Below are 12,399 nucleotides of genomic sequence, written 5' to 3'. Positions count from 1 at the left end.
AGACATTTCTAAAATGTCAAGTGAATTAGGCGAAATCTCCAGCGCATATTAAAAGTCACTTGTCTGGCCTAAAGGGAGTGACCCAATTGACACGCAAGCCCGAGCAGCCTCCAATGTTTGCGGCATGTTACGAGAGGCTCTCTCATCTGTCACCAGTTATAGGCGGCAGGCACGCCGTGTTCCGCCCCCTCCGTGCATCTCGAGGCTTCCACAGCATCCCCCAAATGATCATCCATCACTGACATCATTAGTACATGTAACATTTCATCATGCCACCGCCTTTATCATATTGAATAAAAAGGAAGAATGGGAAAATAATCAGTCTGTCACTAAAGGATATCATTTCAATTAATCATATCTAAATCTTTAACATGCAGTAAGCATACTTTGTATGTGGACAAGCAAATACTTACAAGAAGGGAGTGTTTTGTTTCTAACCTTCGGTTTTGAAAGTGAATCGCCTTTCCACTTGGCCCACCCTCCAAATCCTTGTTTGTTTACTTCTTGACATTAAAACAACAAGAAGTGGTTGCTACATTCTTTTATGAAAATTGAATTGTTAAATTTACAATAAAAATGCATGTCAAAATTGTGAGTGGCAATTTCTGCAATCAGAAGTGTTGCTGAGCTCTGATATAAACGAGGCAGTAGATGGCAATGAATGGCTTTTAGCATGAAAACTGTCAGTTAGGTGGGGCTTTAGGACCCAGATGCGGGAAGGCAGAGCAAGGAGGCTGAGGTGTAGTCCAAGAAAAAAGGTTTTAATTTCTAATCAAAAAAGCTATCTTCAAAGTACAAAAATAAATTGAACTAACAAAACATGAATCTAAACATGGCTAAAAAACTTAGGCAAATCTAACAGCATGACATGGTTCCTGACAAGGCAAAAAAGGACAGCGTGACGTGGAGAAAGACTTACAACAACAGCAACAACAACAACAACACATGAACTTGAACTATGACTTGGGAGGGAACAAATAACAGGCAGCATGACATGAGGAAAGACGTATAAATCACAGTGAACCGCCACAGACAGAGGGGAGACAGCAGACTAAATACACCAACACTAATGACACAACAAGACACACCTGGACCAGACACAAGTTATATATATTAATATATTAATATTACTGTACATTAATATATTAATTTAAAAAAAAATCAATGGCATAAAACTTGTGGGCCAACATATCTGTATTGGTGACCTTGTGGTTTACAGAGAATTATATAATTTAGAAGATGATGGTGATAGACAACACAGAAAGTGGTCTACCATTTGCATTCTGGGATGGGGTAATCAATGGAAGTGGTGATGGTTCAATTTCAAATGTGACCCCAAAGGCAAATAGAAAAATTACAATTCTCTATGCACATTCACACTAATGAGTTTCCTAAAAAGACGATTGCATCGTTTTGGTTTAATTCATATGAATAAAACAACTCCAATCAAAATGATGCTGTACCTCTTTGGTAAAGGTAACACCTTGAAACTCCAGTACCTCCTGCATGTGACGGAATTGCAATAGGATTCATGCAATATTCACTCACACATTAAGGAGTAGTTAAAAACTTGCCTTTTTACATCTGCACCTACATTGAAGAGAATTTCTCCTGATTAATGCCCCACCTCTTCCACATGTTTTATCGAAATTGATTGTAGTTGTGTAGTTTTAACGATATGAATTAAAGTGATGCAGACTGAAAACTCACATCTACTTTAAAACAGTATGCAGAGTCAAAGGATGTATGTTTCCTTCACAATTGTCAAGGCCAATCCATTTGATCGACTTCAAACTTGAGGGTGTCAGTCTGTCTCTCTTTCCTTCCTTTCTCTTTTAATTTAAAGTTACAAAGCGAGTTAAACTTTTGTTTCCTCTTTCCATCACATTTCTCATCCTTTCAAAATCCATCCATCACAATCTGTCAGCCTGAAAGCACCTGCTGTTGTTCTCATGGCGACAAGGGTCAGGAGTGCATGCATGTGTGTGTGTGTGTGTGTGTGTGTGTGTGTGTGTGTGTGTGTGTGTGTGTGTGTGTGTGTGTGTGTGTGTGTGTGTGGCCTATTTTTAACAATGTGCTGAAGACAACAACTGACAACCTCACCATCTGCAAACCGTATCAGTAGCCTGTGTCAAAAAGTTTTCTTGAGCGGAAAAGTAAACTTGGAAACATTTATTTGAAATCTATCCATCCATTTTCTGTAGTGCCTGGCCTCATTAGAATTGGATGAAATAGAGCCTATCCTCGCTAACTTTGGGGGAGAGGCGGCATACACCCAGAACTGGTCGACTATCGATCACATGGCACAGATTGACAAACAACCATTAGCGTTCACAATCACACCCATGGATAAGTTTTCAATTAAACTAATATGCCTGTTTTTGGAACGTGGGAGGAAGCTAAGTAAGATCTTAACTGATTTTTAAAATGTGAGTGATCACTATTTTCCAATTGCAGCAAAAACACACTGAATACAAGGATGTTGTTCTTGTAAGCTAGGTTAAACCAAGGAGGCATCTGTTGGAGACTTGTGAAGGCTTGGCTAGCAAGATTTGTGTTCTAAGGAAGAAAGTTTTTGTGTGTGTTCTTAGGAAGACCGTACTTGACGACTTAACGAGCCTGTACTCTGCGTTCTTCATATTTAGAAACAACATCTACACTAAACACAAGTGGCACAGCCCAAAACCAGTCCGTCGTAGTAGCCTACCTGCACGGACCTGTGAGAGGCAGCATGGTGCATAGAAGTGGTAGAAAAAGAAATGGAGGAAGCTATATTGGCTAACTGTTTGCTTAACTAGTAACTGCATTGCAGTTACAAACACTTTTGTTTATTTATTTCACTGCATGTTATTTTTAAACAAGTGTTAGACATTATTAACATTTTAATTCTTTATTTAATATATTAATCATGTTGAAATGTTTTATAGATGTGTAAAGTAAGTGAAATAGTGTTGAACTCAGTATAATTTGACCTTAACCTAAGCTGGTACACCTTGTTTGGTCTAAAATTCCCTCTCAGTGTTTACGCACACACATTCTCTTCGTGGGAGCGTGGGAGGAAATCTTAATAAGTTCCTTGAATAATGGATTATTTTTCTCAGCGCAGATGAGGATTCTGCACAATTGAATCAAATAATTGTGAACAGACAGGCTGAAATGGGCGTACAAATTTGACAAAGTTACGCTATTAAGGAGCCGATAGACTGCTTTGTGATTGATTTAAAGCAGTATCTATTATTTTGAGAGGAGATCATGATATTTGTTGTGTGTGAATTGGATGTTTTGTATTTGGTAGAATAGTCGGACGTCACTATTATTTTAAAGGGGCCGCGATGAGATATTTTGTTGACTAATTCTGTTATAAGTGAGACGTCACTTCATTTATAAATATTAATACAACTTAACTACAATATAATATAATATAATATAATATAATATAATATAATAAGATATAAAATACGGGAGTCAATAATTAATAGAAATTAAGGAAGCTCTATTCGAGCGCGAAACAGAATGGTTTGACCCGAATGAGCTTCCGTTAAACGAGAACGGGATGACGCTAGTGAAACAAGTTGGTAACGCATGCGCAGTTGCTATCGGAGTTTTACCCACTAAACAGACCCGTGAATTGAAGAACTAAATAAAAGTGGGTGCACGATTGCTGTGGAAAAATCTTTTAGCGCCATTGTAATCTACGGTAAGTTAATTTTATTGATGAAAAACGTTAAAACTTGCACCGCCAGGCGTTCGACGTAAAATACGAGATATGTCTGTGATTTCTTCGAGTGGAATAAAAGCGAGACATAATCGTGTATTCTTGGATAAAATGATTAATAATGCTAGAATGCTGGCTTTAGGTATTTCTGTGAAGTTATAACCATTTATATAACTTTAATAAAGTAATGATGTTTAATGTAAATTACGGGTGCGCTTTTATTCTGAAGGACTGAATGGCTTGACCTGATAGTACTTCCGCTAGACGTAACTAAAGCTTCCAGGTTAGATAATCGACCGTCAAATAATGATATAAAATGTATTTAATATTGAACGACGGGACTTGAATTTATTGTGGAAAAGGTTAGTTTATTCTAATAAGATATGTCATTTGTTCGATGTTTTTAAAGGAGGCAGTTTAACTGTGGATGTGCGTAGACGGCGACCGCTCGTTAAAAGTGTTATAAATATATGTATTTTTATATAGAGGAAAATCCCGGACGTAACTTTAAGAAAAGTGTATTAAATGATGATTAATGCTGAAATGTTGACTTTGGGTGGTTTCGTAAGGACAACTCGTATGGTTTTGATGTGTTTAAGTAAATAGCTTCCTATTTTCTATTTTCTCGCTTTGCAAATAAAAACAGCTGTACAACACAAATTTACGTAATAAAATAAATGAAACCGTTTAATAAACGCTGAACGGGATAAATTGATTTGGACGGTAATATTACTAATAAAATCTCTAACGCTAAAACCGCGACCGTCAGTATTTACGTTAAATAATTATATTATAATAATTATATTACATAAATTATATTACATAAATTGTTGCCGTAACTGATTTTCTAAGCCCCTCATATAAATCTCCTAACGACTAATGTTGAATACTTAATCTGGTTTCACAAGCGCAAATACGTCATATTTAAAATTATGTTTAATACAAAACGAACGAATATTTAACACGCACATAACATAGTGTTAAAATATTGTAAAATTTCGATGCATATCTCACGCTTATTAAACATACATAACTGTAAAACTGAATGTATTGCTGTGATATTGGAAATTGTAGTTGCTGTGACTCTAGCTGACCGCAAGGTGTCACCCTTTTATAAATTAATGACGCGAGTCAGTTTGAAAATTGTAGTTGCTATGACTCTAGCTGACCGCCAGATGTCACCCTTTTTCCAAATTAAAATTGGCAACAGCCTTAAAACCTTTACAAATAGGGAATACAATTTTTTTTTATAAAAAAGAAGATGTTAATTGTGTGATTGTTAATCTGCTTTTGAAGTTTAATGAGAAAATATATTTAACTTTTTTGGATTGTTTTTATATGAAATATTTCAGTCTCTACTCTCCGCATTTTAATAATAATAATAATAATAATTTAAAAACTAATCATTTGAATGGGAACTAATGTGGAATATTTTGTTATAAGTTGATTGTTTTTCCCTTATGATTTTTCTCGTACGCGAGAACATTATTTAACTTTGAATATCTTTTCAGAATCAGGAGCCACACCCATTATGAGAGGAAAACGACAAGTTCCTTATCTCTCGTCCGGGGGGTGAAGTAATATATTATTTGTATTAAAAAGGAGACTTTTCTCCCTTTGTTAATTACAATTTAAAAAGGGGCTTTTCCCATGCTTATAAATAGAAAAATAATTTTTAATTTCTCCTGAATATATTTAACCTTTGAATTTCGACATTTGAAGTCCCATTTCAGAATCGGCCATGCGAATACCGGAGAACTGGACAGACCATTCCATGGGGGAGCCATCTGGGAGAATCACATTTTTGACATAATTTGAGGCGATATGTAATTAAAAATAATCCCTGACTTGGTGTTTGACCAATAGCTGACAAAGGGGCTGCGGCCTTCATTTCTTGAAAAATATTAATTGAAAGCTACACACTTGTCAATTGACTATTTATGAAGGTATGCAAAACATATTAAATTAAATATTGTAAAACATAACAATACTGAATTATAATTAGCAATTATTTAATTGTAAACTTTTATTGTTTTGATTACTTTTATTTTTATTGTTAATTAATTCATTATATATTTTTTTATTTTTATGTTTACATTTTTTATTATTTTTTAATTTTTAAAAAATATATATATTTTTTTATTTTTATTGAAATAAAGGAGGATTTTGTTCTTCCGACTATTTACTGACATGTTATTACCTAATACTGTTGGGGCAGATTTTAATGTTTCAGTCGAGTAAGGTTCATTGGTCGGGGTCATTATTTCAAAATAAGGTCAACTGGACCGATGCAAGCAGGACACAGGTAGCATCAAAACCAGAAGCTGCTGACAGCAAAGAGACCGCAGCTGCTACCACCAGCAGAGGGGGAGTGATGCGGCCATCATCACAAAAAATATCTGCCCTTTTCCCCTAATCAGCACTACCTTCCGCCACCTGCTAGAGGTTCCTGGCGCCACCTGGTGGAAAGTTTCCACAATGACTGTGCCGTGATATACAAATGTGATAAATGAAAAACTGCTCCAATGCACACAGTGCTCTGCACGAACTTCCTTACATGCATTCCTGCGTCCCGAACTGTCCTGTGAATCCTATATGAAAACATCTTCTGAAAAAACTACTCCACTACGCTGATGACTCTGCCCTCACCAACAATGTTTCCTTGAGTTAGTGATACCAGACCATATGATGTGATATCTGACTGTTTACACTGCACTCTATATTTTTGACAGACATAAGGTGATAACATTTACAGTAAAACATTACATATATAGAACGAACTGATTGGCAACACTCTATACATACAAATTTATTATATTCTAATACTCTTGATGCCTATTTTGATTTGAACTGATTTGTTTATCTCTGTCTATTTTAAAACAGTCAGCTGTGGGGCTAACATCAACAAGGGAAACTAGCAAGCTTAATAATGACATGTTAAAACTAAGGGTAACTTTATGTATTAATAATAATTGCTACAGTATTTCTATTTTTATAGTACAAAAGATAATACTGGTAAATTTTGTGTGGTTGCGGAAATTTAAAATTTACTTATATGAATAAGGATAGGATAAAATTTATTTCAATGTTAATTATATTTTCCGTTATTTGACGCTTGTTAAATTTGGTCTTCTAATATTTTCCCAAATTCTCTTTTGAAATTTAAACAATTGCTCCGGACGCATTTTCGAATTTACTGGTTAAATTTAATAAAAAAAATTCCCCTCTTTTTAAAGCAAAAATTTATTTACTGCTGTAGTTCTACTATCAGTCTGAAAATTCTCTAAATCGATCTTTTTCAGATGGGGGAATTATTGGTCGGTCTGGGTATATCGTCGCGAAAGACACAAACAGTCCATGTTGAATTAAATAAATATAGAATTATAAGTTAGTCTAATGTGATAATTATCCGTGAGAATGAATGAAATTTACAGGAGGACAATTGGTGATTGGACTTTTGACCATGGAGGAGAGTAAGTTTTGGCAGAGACGGCGAAAATAAGGTGAATATGTTCTATTTTATCTCTCCCTGGGGCCCTGGGGTCAGATGTTATTTTTTTATTTTATTTGTTGGCGAAAGTTGAATTTATTTAATGGCTGGAAGCACATTCATGCCATATCTATAACAGTAAATATTATGATAAAATATTCCAATAATCATTACATTTTGTAAACAAAATTGGCCTCGTCAGATTTGAATTGGCTATAAGAGTTTCATTGTTGCATTAATGAATGTGCTTAGGTCATTAAATTCGGTCAAAGGCTGGATTCTAATTGAATGTCACAACAAACAGAATTTTTCCACAGGACGGGCCTACAGAACTTTACTAACATTTACTAACTCCAAACTAATAAAAACTACCAGATGCTCTTTCAAAAAGGGATGTGAATATGTATGTTTATTAGTGACTAAATAAAAATGTTCTCCACCCAGATGAGGTGATGGAAAGATCAATCTGGTCCAGTCCACGGGGGGCACCTGGTTCCACATCTTGCCTATCAGACCTGCCGGGTTCGCCTTCTACTCAACCCCCACCAACTGAGAAACCAGTCAGCTGCTTCCAGGAATCACCGGACGAGCCAAATGGAACACCATTCAACTGATTCCAGTGTCCACCTGATAGATGAGGACATCCCTCCATGGAGATAGGAGGAACGTGTCCCTTTTCGGGCATTCCACAAAGAATGAGTCACACCTTGGGAAAACAAATCCCGGTGATCAATCCCTGCATCTCTGCCAGTTGATGTGGGTTCTAAAAGAGCTGAAGGACCCATCCATCCATCCATCCATTTCCTTGACCGCTTGTCCTCACAAGGATTGTGAGGGTACTGGAGCCTATCCCAAAAGGCTTCGGGCAGTAGGCGGGGTACAACCTGAACGGGTTGCCAGCCAATCGCAGAGCTGAAGGACTCTGTTTAAAAAAAACAAAAAAACAAACGCAAGAACGAAAATGGAACTGACAAACGTCCTTCACATTCAACAAAACTTCCATCGCTCAAAACGACAACAAGTCTTCAATTGCGTACATAATGACACTCTTTCTCATACTGACTGTCATGCCAATCTTCTATTTTCTGAGATCCCCCACCACAATTTTTCAAACATAATCACAACACATCGTCTTCATATATGATATGCTTATTTTACTGAAAAAAAATCTTTTGATGAATCACATTGTTTTTGACATATGACTGACCTCCTCTCCTGCTAAAAAAAGAATGTTTTATTTTTCTCTTATTCTACTGTTGCACCTGCCATTGCGATGATGAAGATCCTGCTGGAATCCTTTGGTAAAAATGTTTAAATGTTTAGTTATTGGGCTATTAAGAGCCCAAAGGGGGGACTGTTAGACATTATTAACATTTTAATTATTTATTTCATATATTAACCATGTTGAAATGTTTTATAGATGTGTAAAGTAAGTGAAATAGTGTTGAACTCAGTATAATTTGACCTTAACCTAAGCTGGTACACCTTGTTTGGTCTAAAATTCCCTCTCAGTGTTTACGCACACACATTCTCTTCGTGGGAGCGTACTCTGCTTCGAGAGAAGCACACACACCACTGACTCTGTTCCCATCAGCACTCACGGCCACTCTAGATTTTGTTTTGGGAAAAAGTACCCTGAGAGTATATTTTGTCTAAAAATGAAAAACAGGTGCAGTCTGTGTACGAAAATAATATTATGTAACATATTGTGTGAGAACCACTCTGTTCTACTCATTCTTAGTAGGAGGAGAAGGGGCGTTTACTTTCAAAACTCGATTCTTTAAAAGCTGGATTCCCCAAGGGAGGGGGCACATTCGGCACTCTTTAATTCCACCTTTTTACGTGATGTAAATTGTTGCCGGTGACCGGAGAATTCTCTGTTTAATAAATCATCCTTGCAAGGTGTTTTCTCTTACAAGAAATCTGTCTTCAAATTTTTGGAACACGCAAAAGAAGACATTATATTTTAGCCTCTTTCACAAGCAGCAAAGTGTATAACAACACAGTACTTGGTTGAAGCGTTATTTTAACAAGTCAAGTCAAATTTACGGTAGTCGTCTAGTGATTATTTACAAAAGAATTTCAACGGGCTTCACAAGCCCACAGTGACATCCCCTGATTTAAAATGCTAGCCCACAACGACCGCACAGCTCGACATCGCTCTGCGACAGGCCCAGCGAAAAAGGCTGCTTTTGGTCCCTGCAAAGGCTAAAACAGTTTGCAGCGCTCACAACGGCGCTCTGAGGCCCCAACCAAAAAGGCGCCCCTTCAGCCAGCTGGTCGACCCACGTGAGGTTCCCCTGCCATCCTGATAAACTCTGTCTCTACTGAACCATTTTCCTCTGTTCTTCAACGGTTTGGTGAATCTCCAATCTAGGGTCCTGCGTCTTGGGCTAACACGAGACCATCTGTAAGTGCAATTTTGCAAACATTAACCAAATTGGTGCAAGCAATTAGGTTAAATAGTGGGTCCCATGTTTGACTGATTAGGAAATTCCATCACCTCATTTAAGACCGTTTCTCTTTTCTTGTTTTTTTTTTCTTTGATTATTTTATCATTTTAGTTTGTATCTAGTTCATGTAGTTATAGTTTGCTTCTTATAAGTTCCAAGTAGATTTTCCCAAACAGATTAGAAAACAAACATGCACAAAATCAAAATCTGATTGTGTACTCGTGTGTGTGTTTTATCAATTTATATTAACCTCTAAGCTGAACAAAGAACTCACAAAATTGTGAAAAGGGTACAACCTTCATTTTAATGACTGATTCAACAGTAAAATTATCCAAAATAGATGTTGTGGTCCGCAGGCTTGACTGAATTAATTTAAATATTAAATTAAATAATTCAATTAATTAGTCAATTGATTATTAATTTAATAATTAACAATTATTGATTTAATAATTAATTGGACCAATTTCCCTTGCATTATTATCATTACCATTACTTATTTTTGCTGTATGTTTCATAGCTCATTGTTTATGTTTGGTAAGAGTTAGCTGCTGTTTTTTTTCTTTCCTAGCTAGGAAACATCACGTTTTTTCCAGACACAGGGCCACTGTACTCTGTTTGAATTGGAATGAGAGAAGCTAGCTGCTGTGTCATCTGCATGTGTTAATATTAAAGCGAAGGTGCTTTGTTGACAAGCTAACTGACGATGCACATTATCATTACAACTTCTGATAAGACAAGAAAAGGGAAGCGCAAAGAGAGGACTTAAACTTTTTATTCCAAGGAATAATAAAAAAATAAAATGTTTTTTGATGGCCTATTTTACTCCAGAAAAAAATGCAGGCCATTAAAGTGTAGGTATGTAGCGTTATAGTGCTGATGTATCCAATCCAAATGAGTTGTCTTCCCCCAGAAATTAAACTGAATATGTGTGTTATATTTAATCGTGTTTATCTGTTTAATTGCTAACTCGTGATTGGAAATTCCGATTCTCATCATTGTTTCTAATGACGCAATTTCCTTTCACTTCCACTGTCAGCCCATAGTTTGTCATTCAAAGAATCCATTGGGTGTGACTGTTATCTTCGGACCTGAGACTTGACCAAGAAAAAGAATCCAAACAATTGATTGTTGCATCTGTTGGACAGCTAAAATGTTATTCATATTGAGTTACAAATGATGTTTGGTGTCTGCAATGTGTATTGAAAGACAAATTGAAGCTTGTGTGTCACCTTCCCAAATGGCTGATGCCCCACCAACCAATTCTTTTTTTTTTCAAGTCAAATTAATTACTTTTTTCCGTGCCATAAGAAATGTAAAATCACTATTCTTAAGAGTCAGAGCTTGTCTTCAGTGCAAGAACAATGAAATCCCACATAGAGTTTAAATTAAAGTGAAGACATCCAGACAAGATCCTGTGACCTGATGAAACAAGATTTGAACTCGTTGGCTTCCATTTTAAACTGCACATGTGGAGGAAATCTGCTTATCACCTGCTCTTCTGCCAACACAGGATGGAAGTTTCCTTGCTACTGCTGTGCAATGACAATGACAATTTTAACTAATTGTGTTCATTATTTTTTTAGGATGGGGAGCAATTTGTTTTTTTCATTTTGTCAAGAATGAATTGAACAATACTGAGGAACCTTATTGGGCTTTTATTGATTCAACCGTGTGTTTTTGTTTTTGTTTTGCATCTTAATTGTTTTAAAGGAAATTGGGACCTTAAGCGCTGTTCTGGAGTAATATTTGGAATAGTATTGGGGTAGCTGTTAGGTGCAAAAGTCTGTTATTGCATCAAGTTCACGAGAATCTTGCAAAGCACATCAACACTTGTATCACAAATTGGAAATTATACGGAAGTTATATGTTGGCAACGGTGAAGTTTTTCTGTTTTCGTTTCTCAGACTGGTATATTGTAATACATATTAGATTACATTATAATATTTTATGATTTTTAATATGTACAGCATATAATGCCAATGCATATGTAGCAACAAATAAATGCATCTTGAAGTGAAGGAGATGTGACAGGAGATTTGAACCATTCCTTCTATATATATTTTACTCACCAACAAACACATTACCAGTAACAGCTGTCCAAAAACTGTTTACATTCAAATTTCAACTTGTAGCAAACGTGAGTGACGTCATGCACGTCGTGATCACAAGATTACAATTTCTGCCCTAAAATAGGCCGGTCGAGGCTGCTTTTATGTTACTCTCATCTACGAACGGAGTATAAAACAAAAGGAAATGAAACTTTACACCCTCGTGTATGTGAAATGCCAATATGAAGGGAGCTCTTACATTTTAATAAAGTTGAGTTGAGTTTGGAATTTAAAGCAGTGTTGTGGATTTGATCCTTTGATGTGGACCACCATGCAATTCTAAAACCATTTTAAACCTAAGAGGAATGGTTACACTGTAAACAGCCCCAAATCATACAGTATACCCACAACACAATACAATATACATACAAACATAATTACATCACCATTTCCCTTCTATTCATCGTGGCCCTCAATGGGTTCCCCCAGCTCGGATTTAGCGCTTTGTCGGTGAGGAGAAGAAACAAGTTTAACTTACCAATTTACTGCAAACAACTTTAGATTAGATGCCGCAAAAGCCATTTCATTTCCCTTCTGAAAGAGAAACGTCCTTGTCTATTGTCAAAGCAGTCTGCTGGAGCAAGTCAAAGAGTATTTTTTCAGCGAGGTGTACAGTCTATTTCAATGTCAAAC

At 36.2% G+C, this 12,399-nt stretch overlaps 1 long non-coding RNA gene across 1 annotated transcript in view; it reads right to left on the bottom strand.

The window, feature by feature from the left end:
* LOC144061080 (uncharacterized) overlaps positions 1-12,399 on the bottom strand; it is a 34,126-nt gene that overhangs the window by 18,880 nt on the left and 2,847 nt on the right. The window lies entirely within an intron of this gene.

The sequence above is a fragment of the Vanacampus margaritifer genome, chromosome 1, assembly GCF_051991255.1.
Source record: "Vanacampus margaritifer isolate UIUO_Vmar chromosome 1, RoL_Vmar_1.0, whole genome shotgun sequence".
NCBI lineage: Eukaryota > Metazoa > Chordata > Actinopteri > Syngnathiformes > Syngnathidae > Vanacampus > Vanacampus margaritifer.
This window is presented reverse-complemented; position numbering and strand designations above follow the sequence as displayed.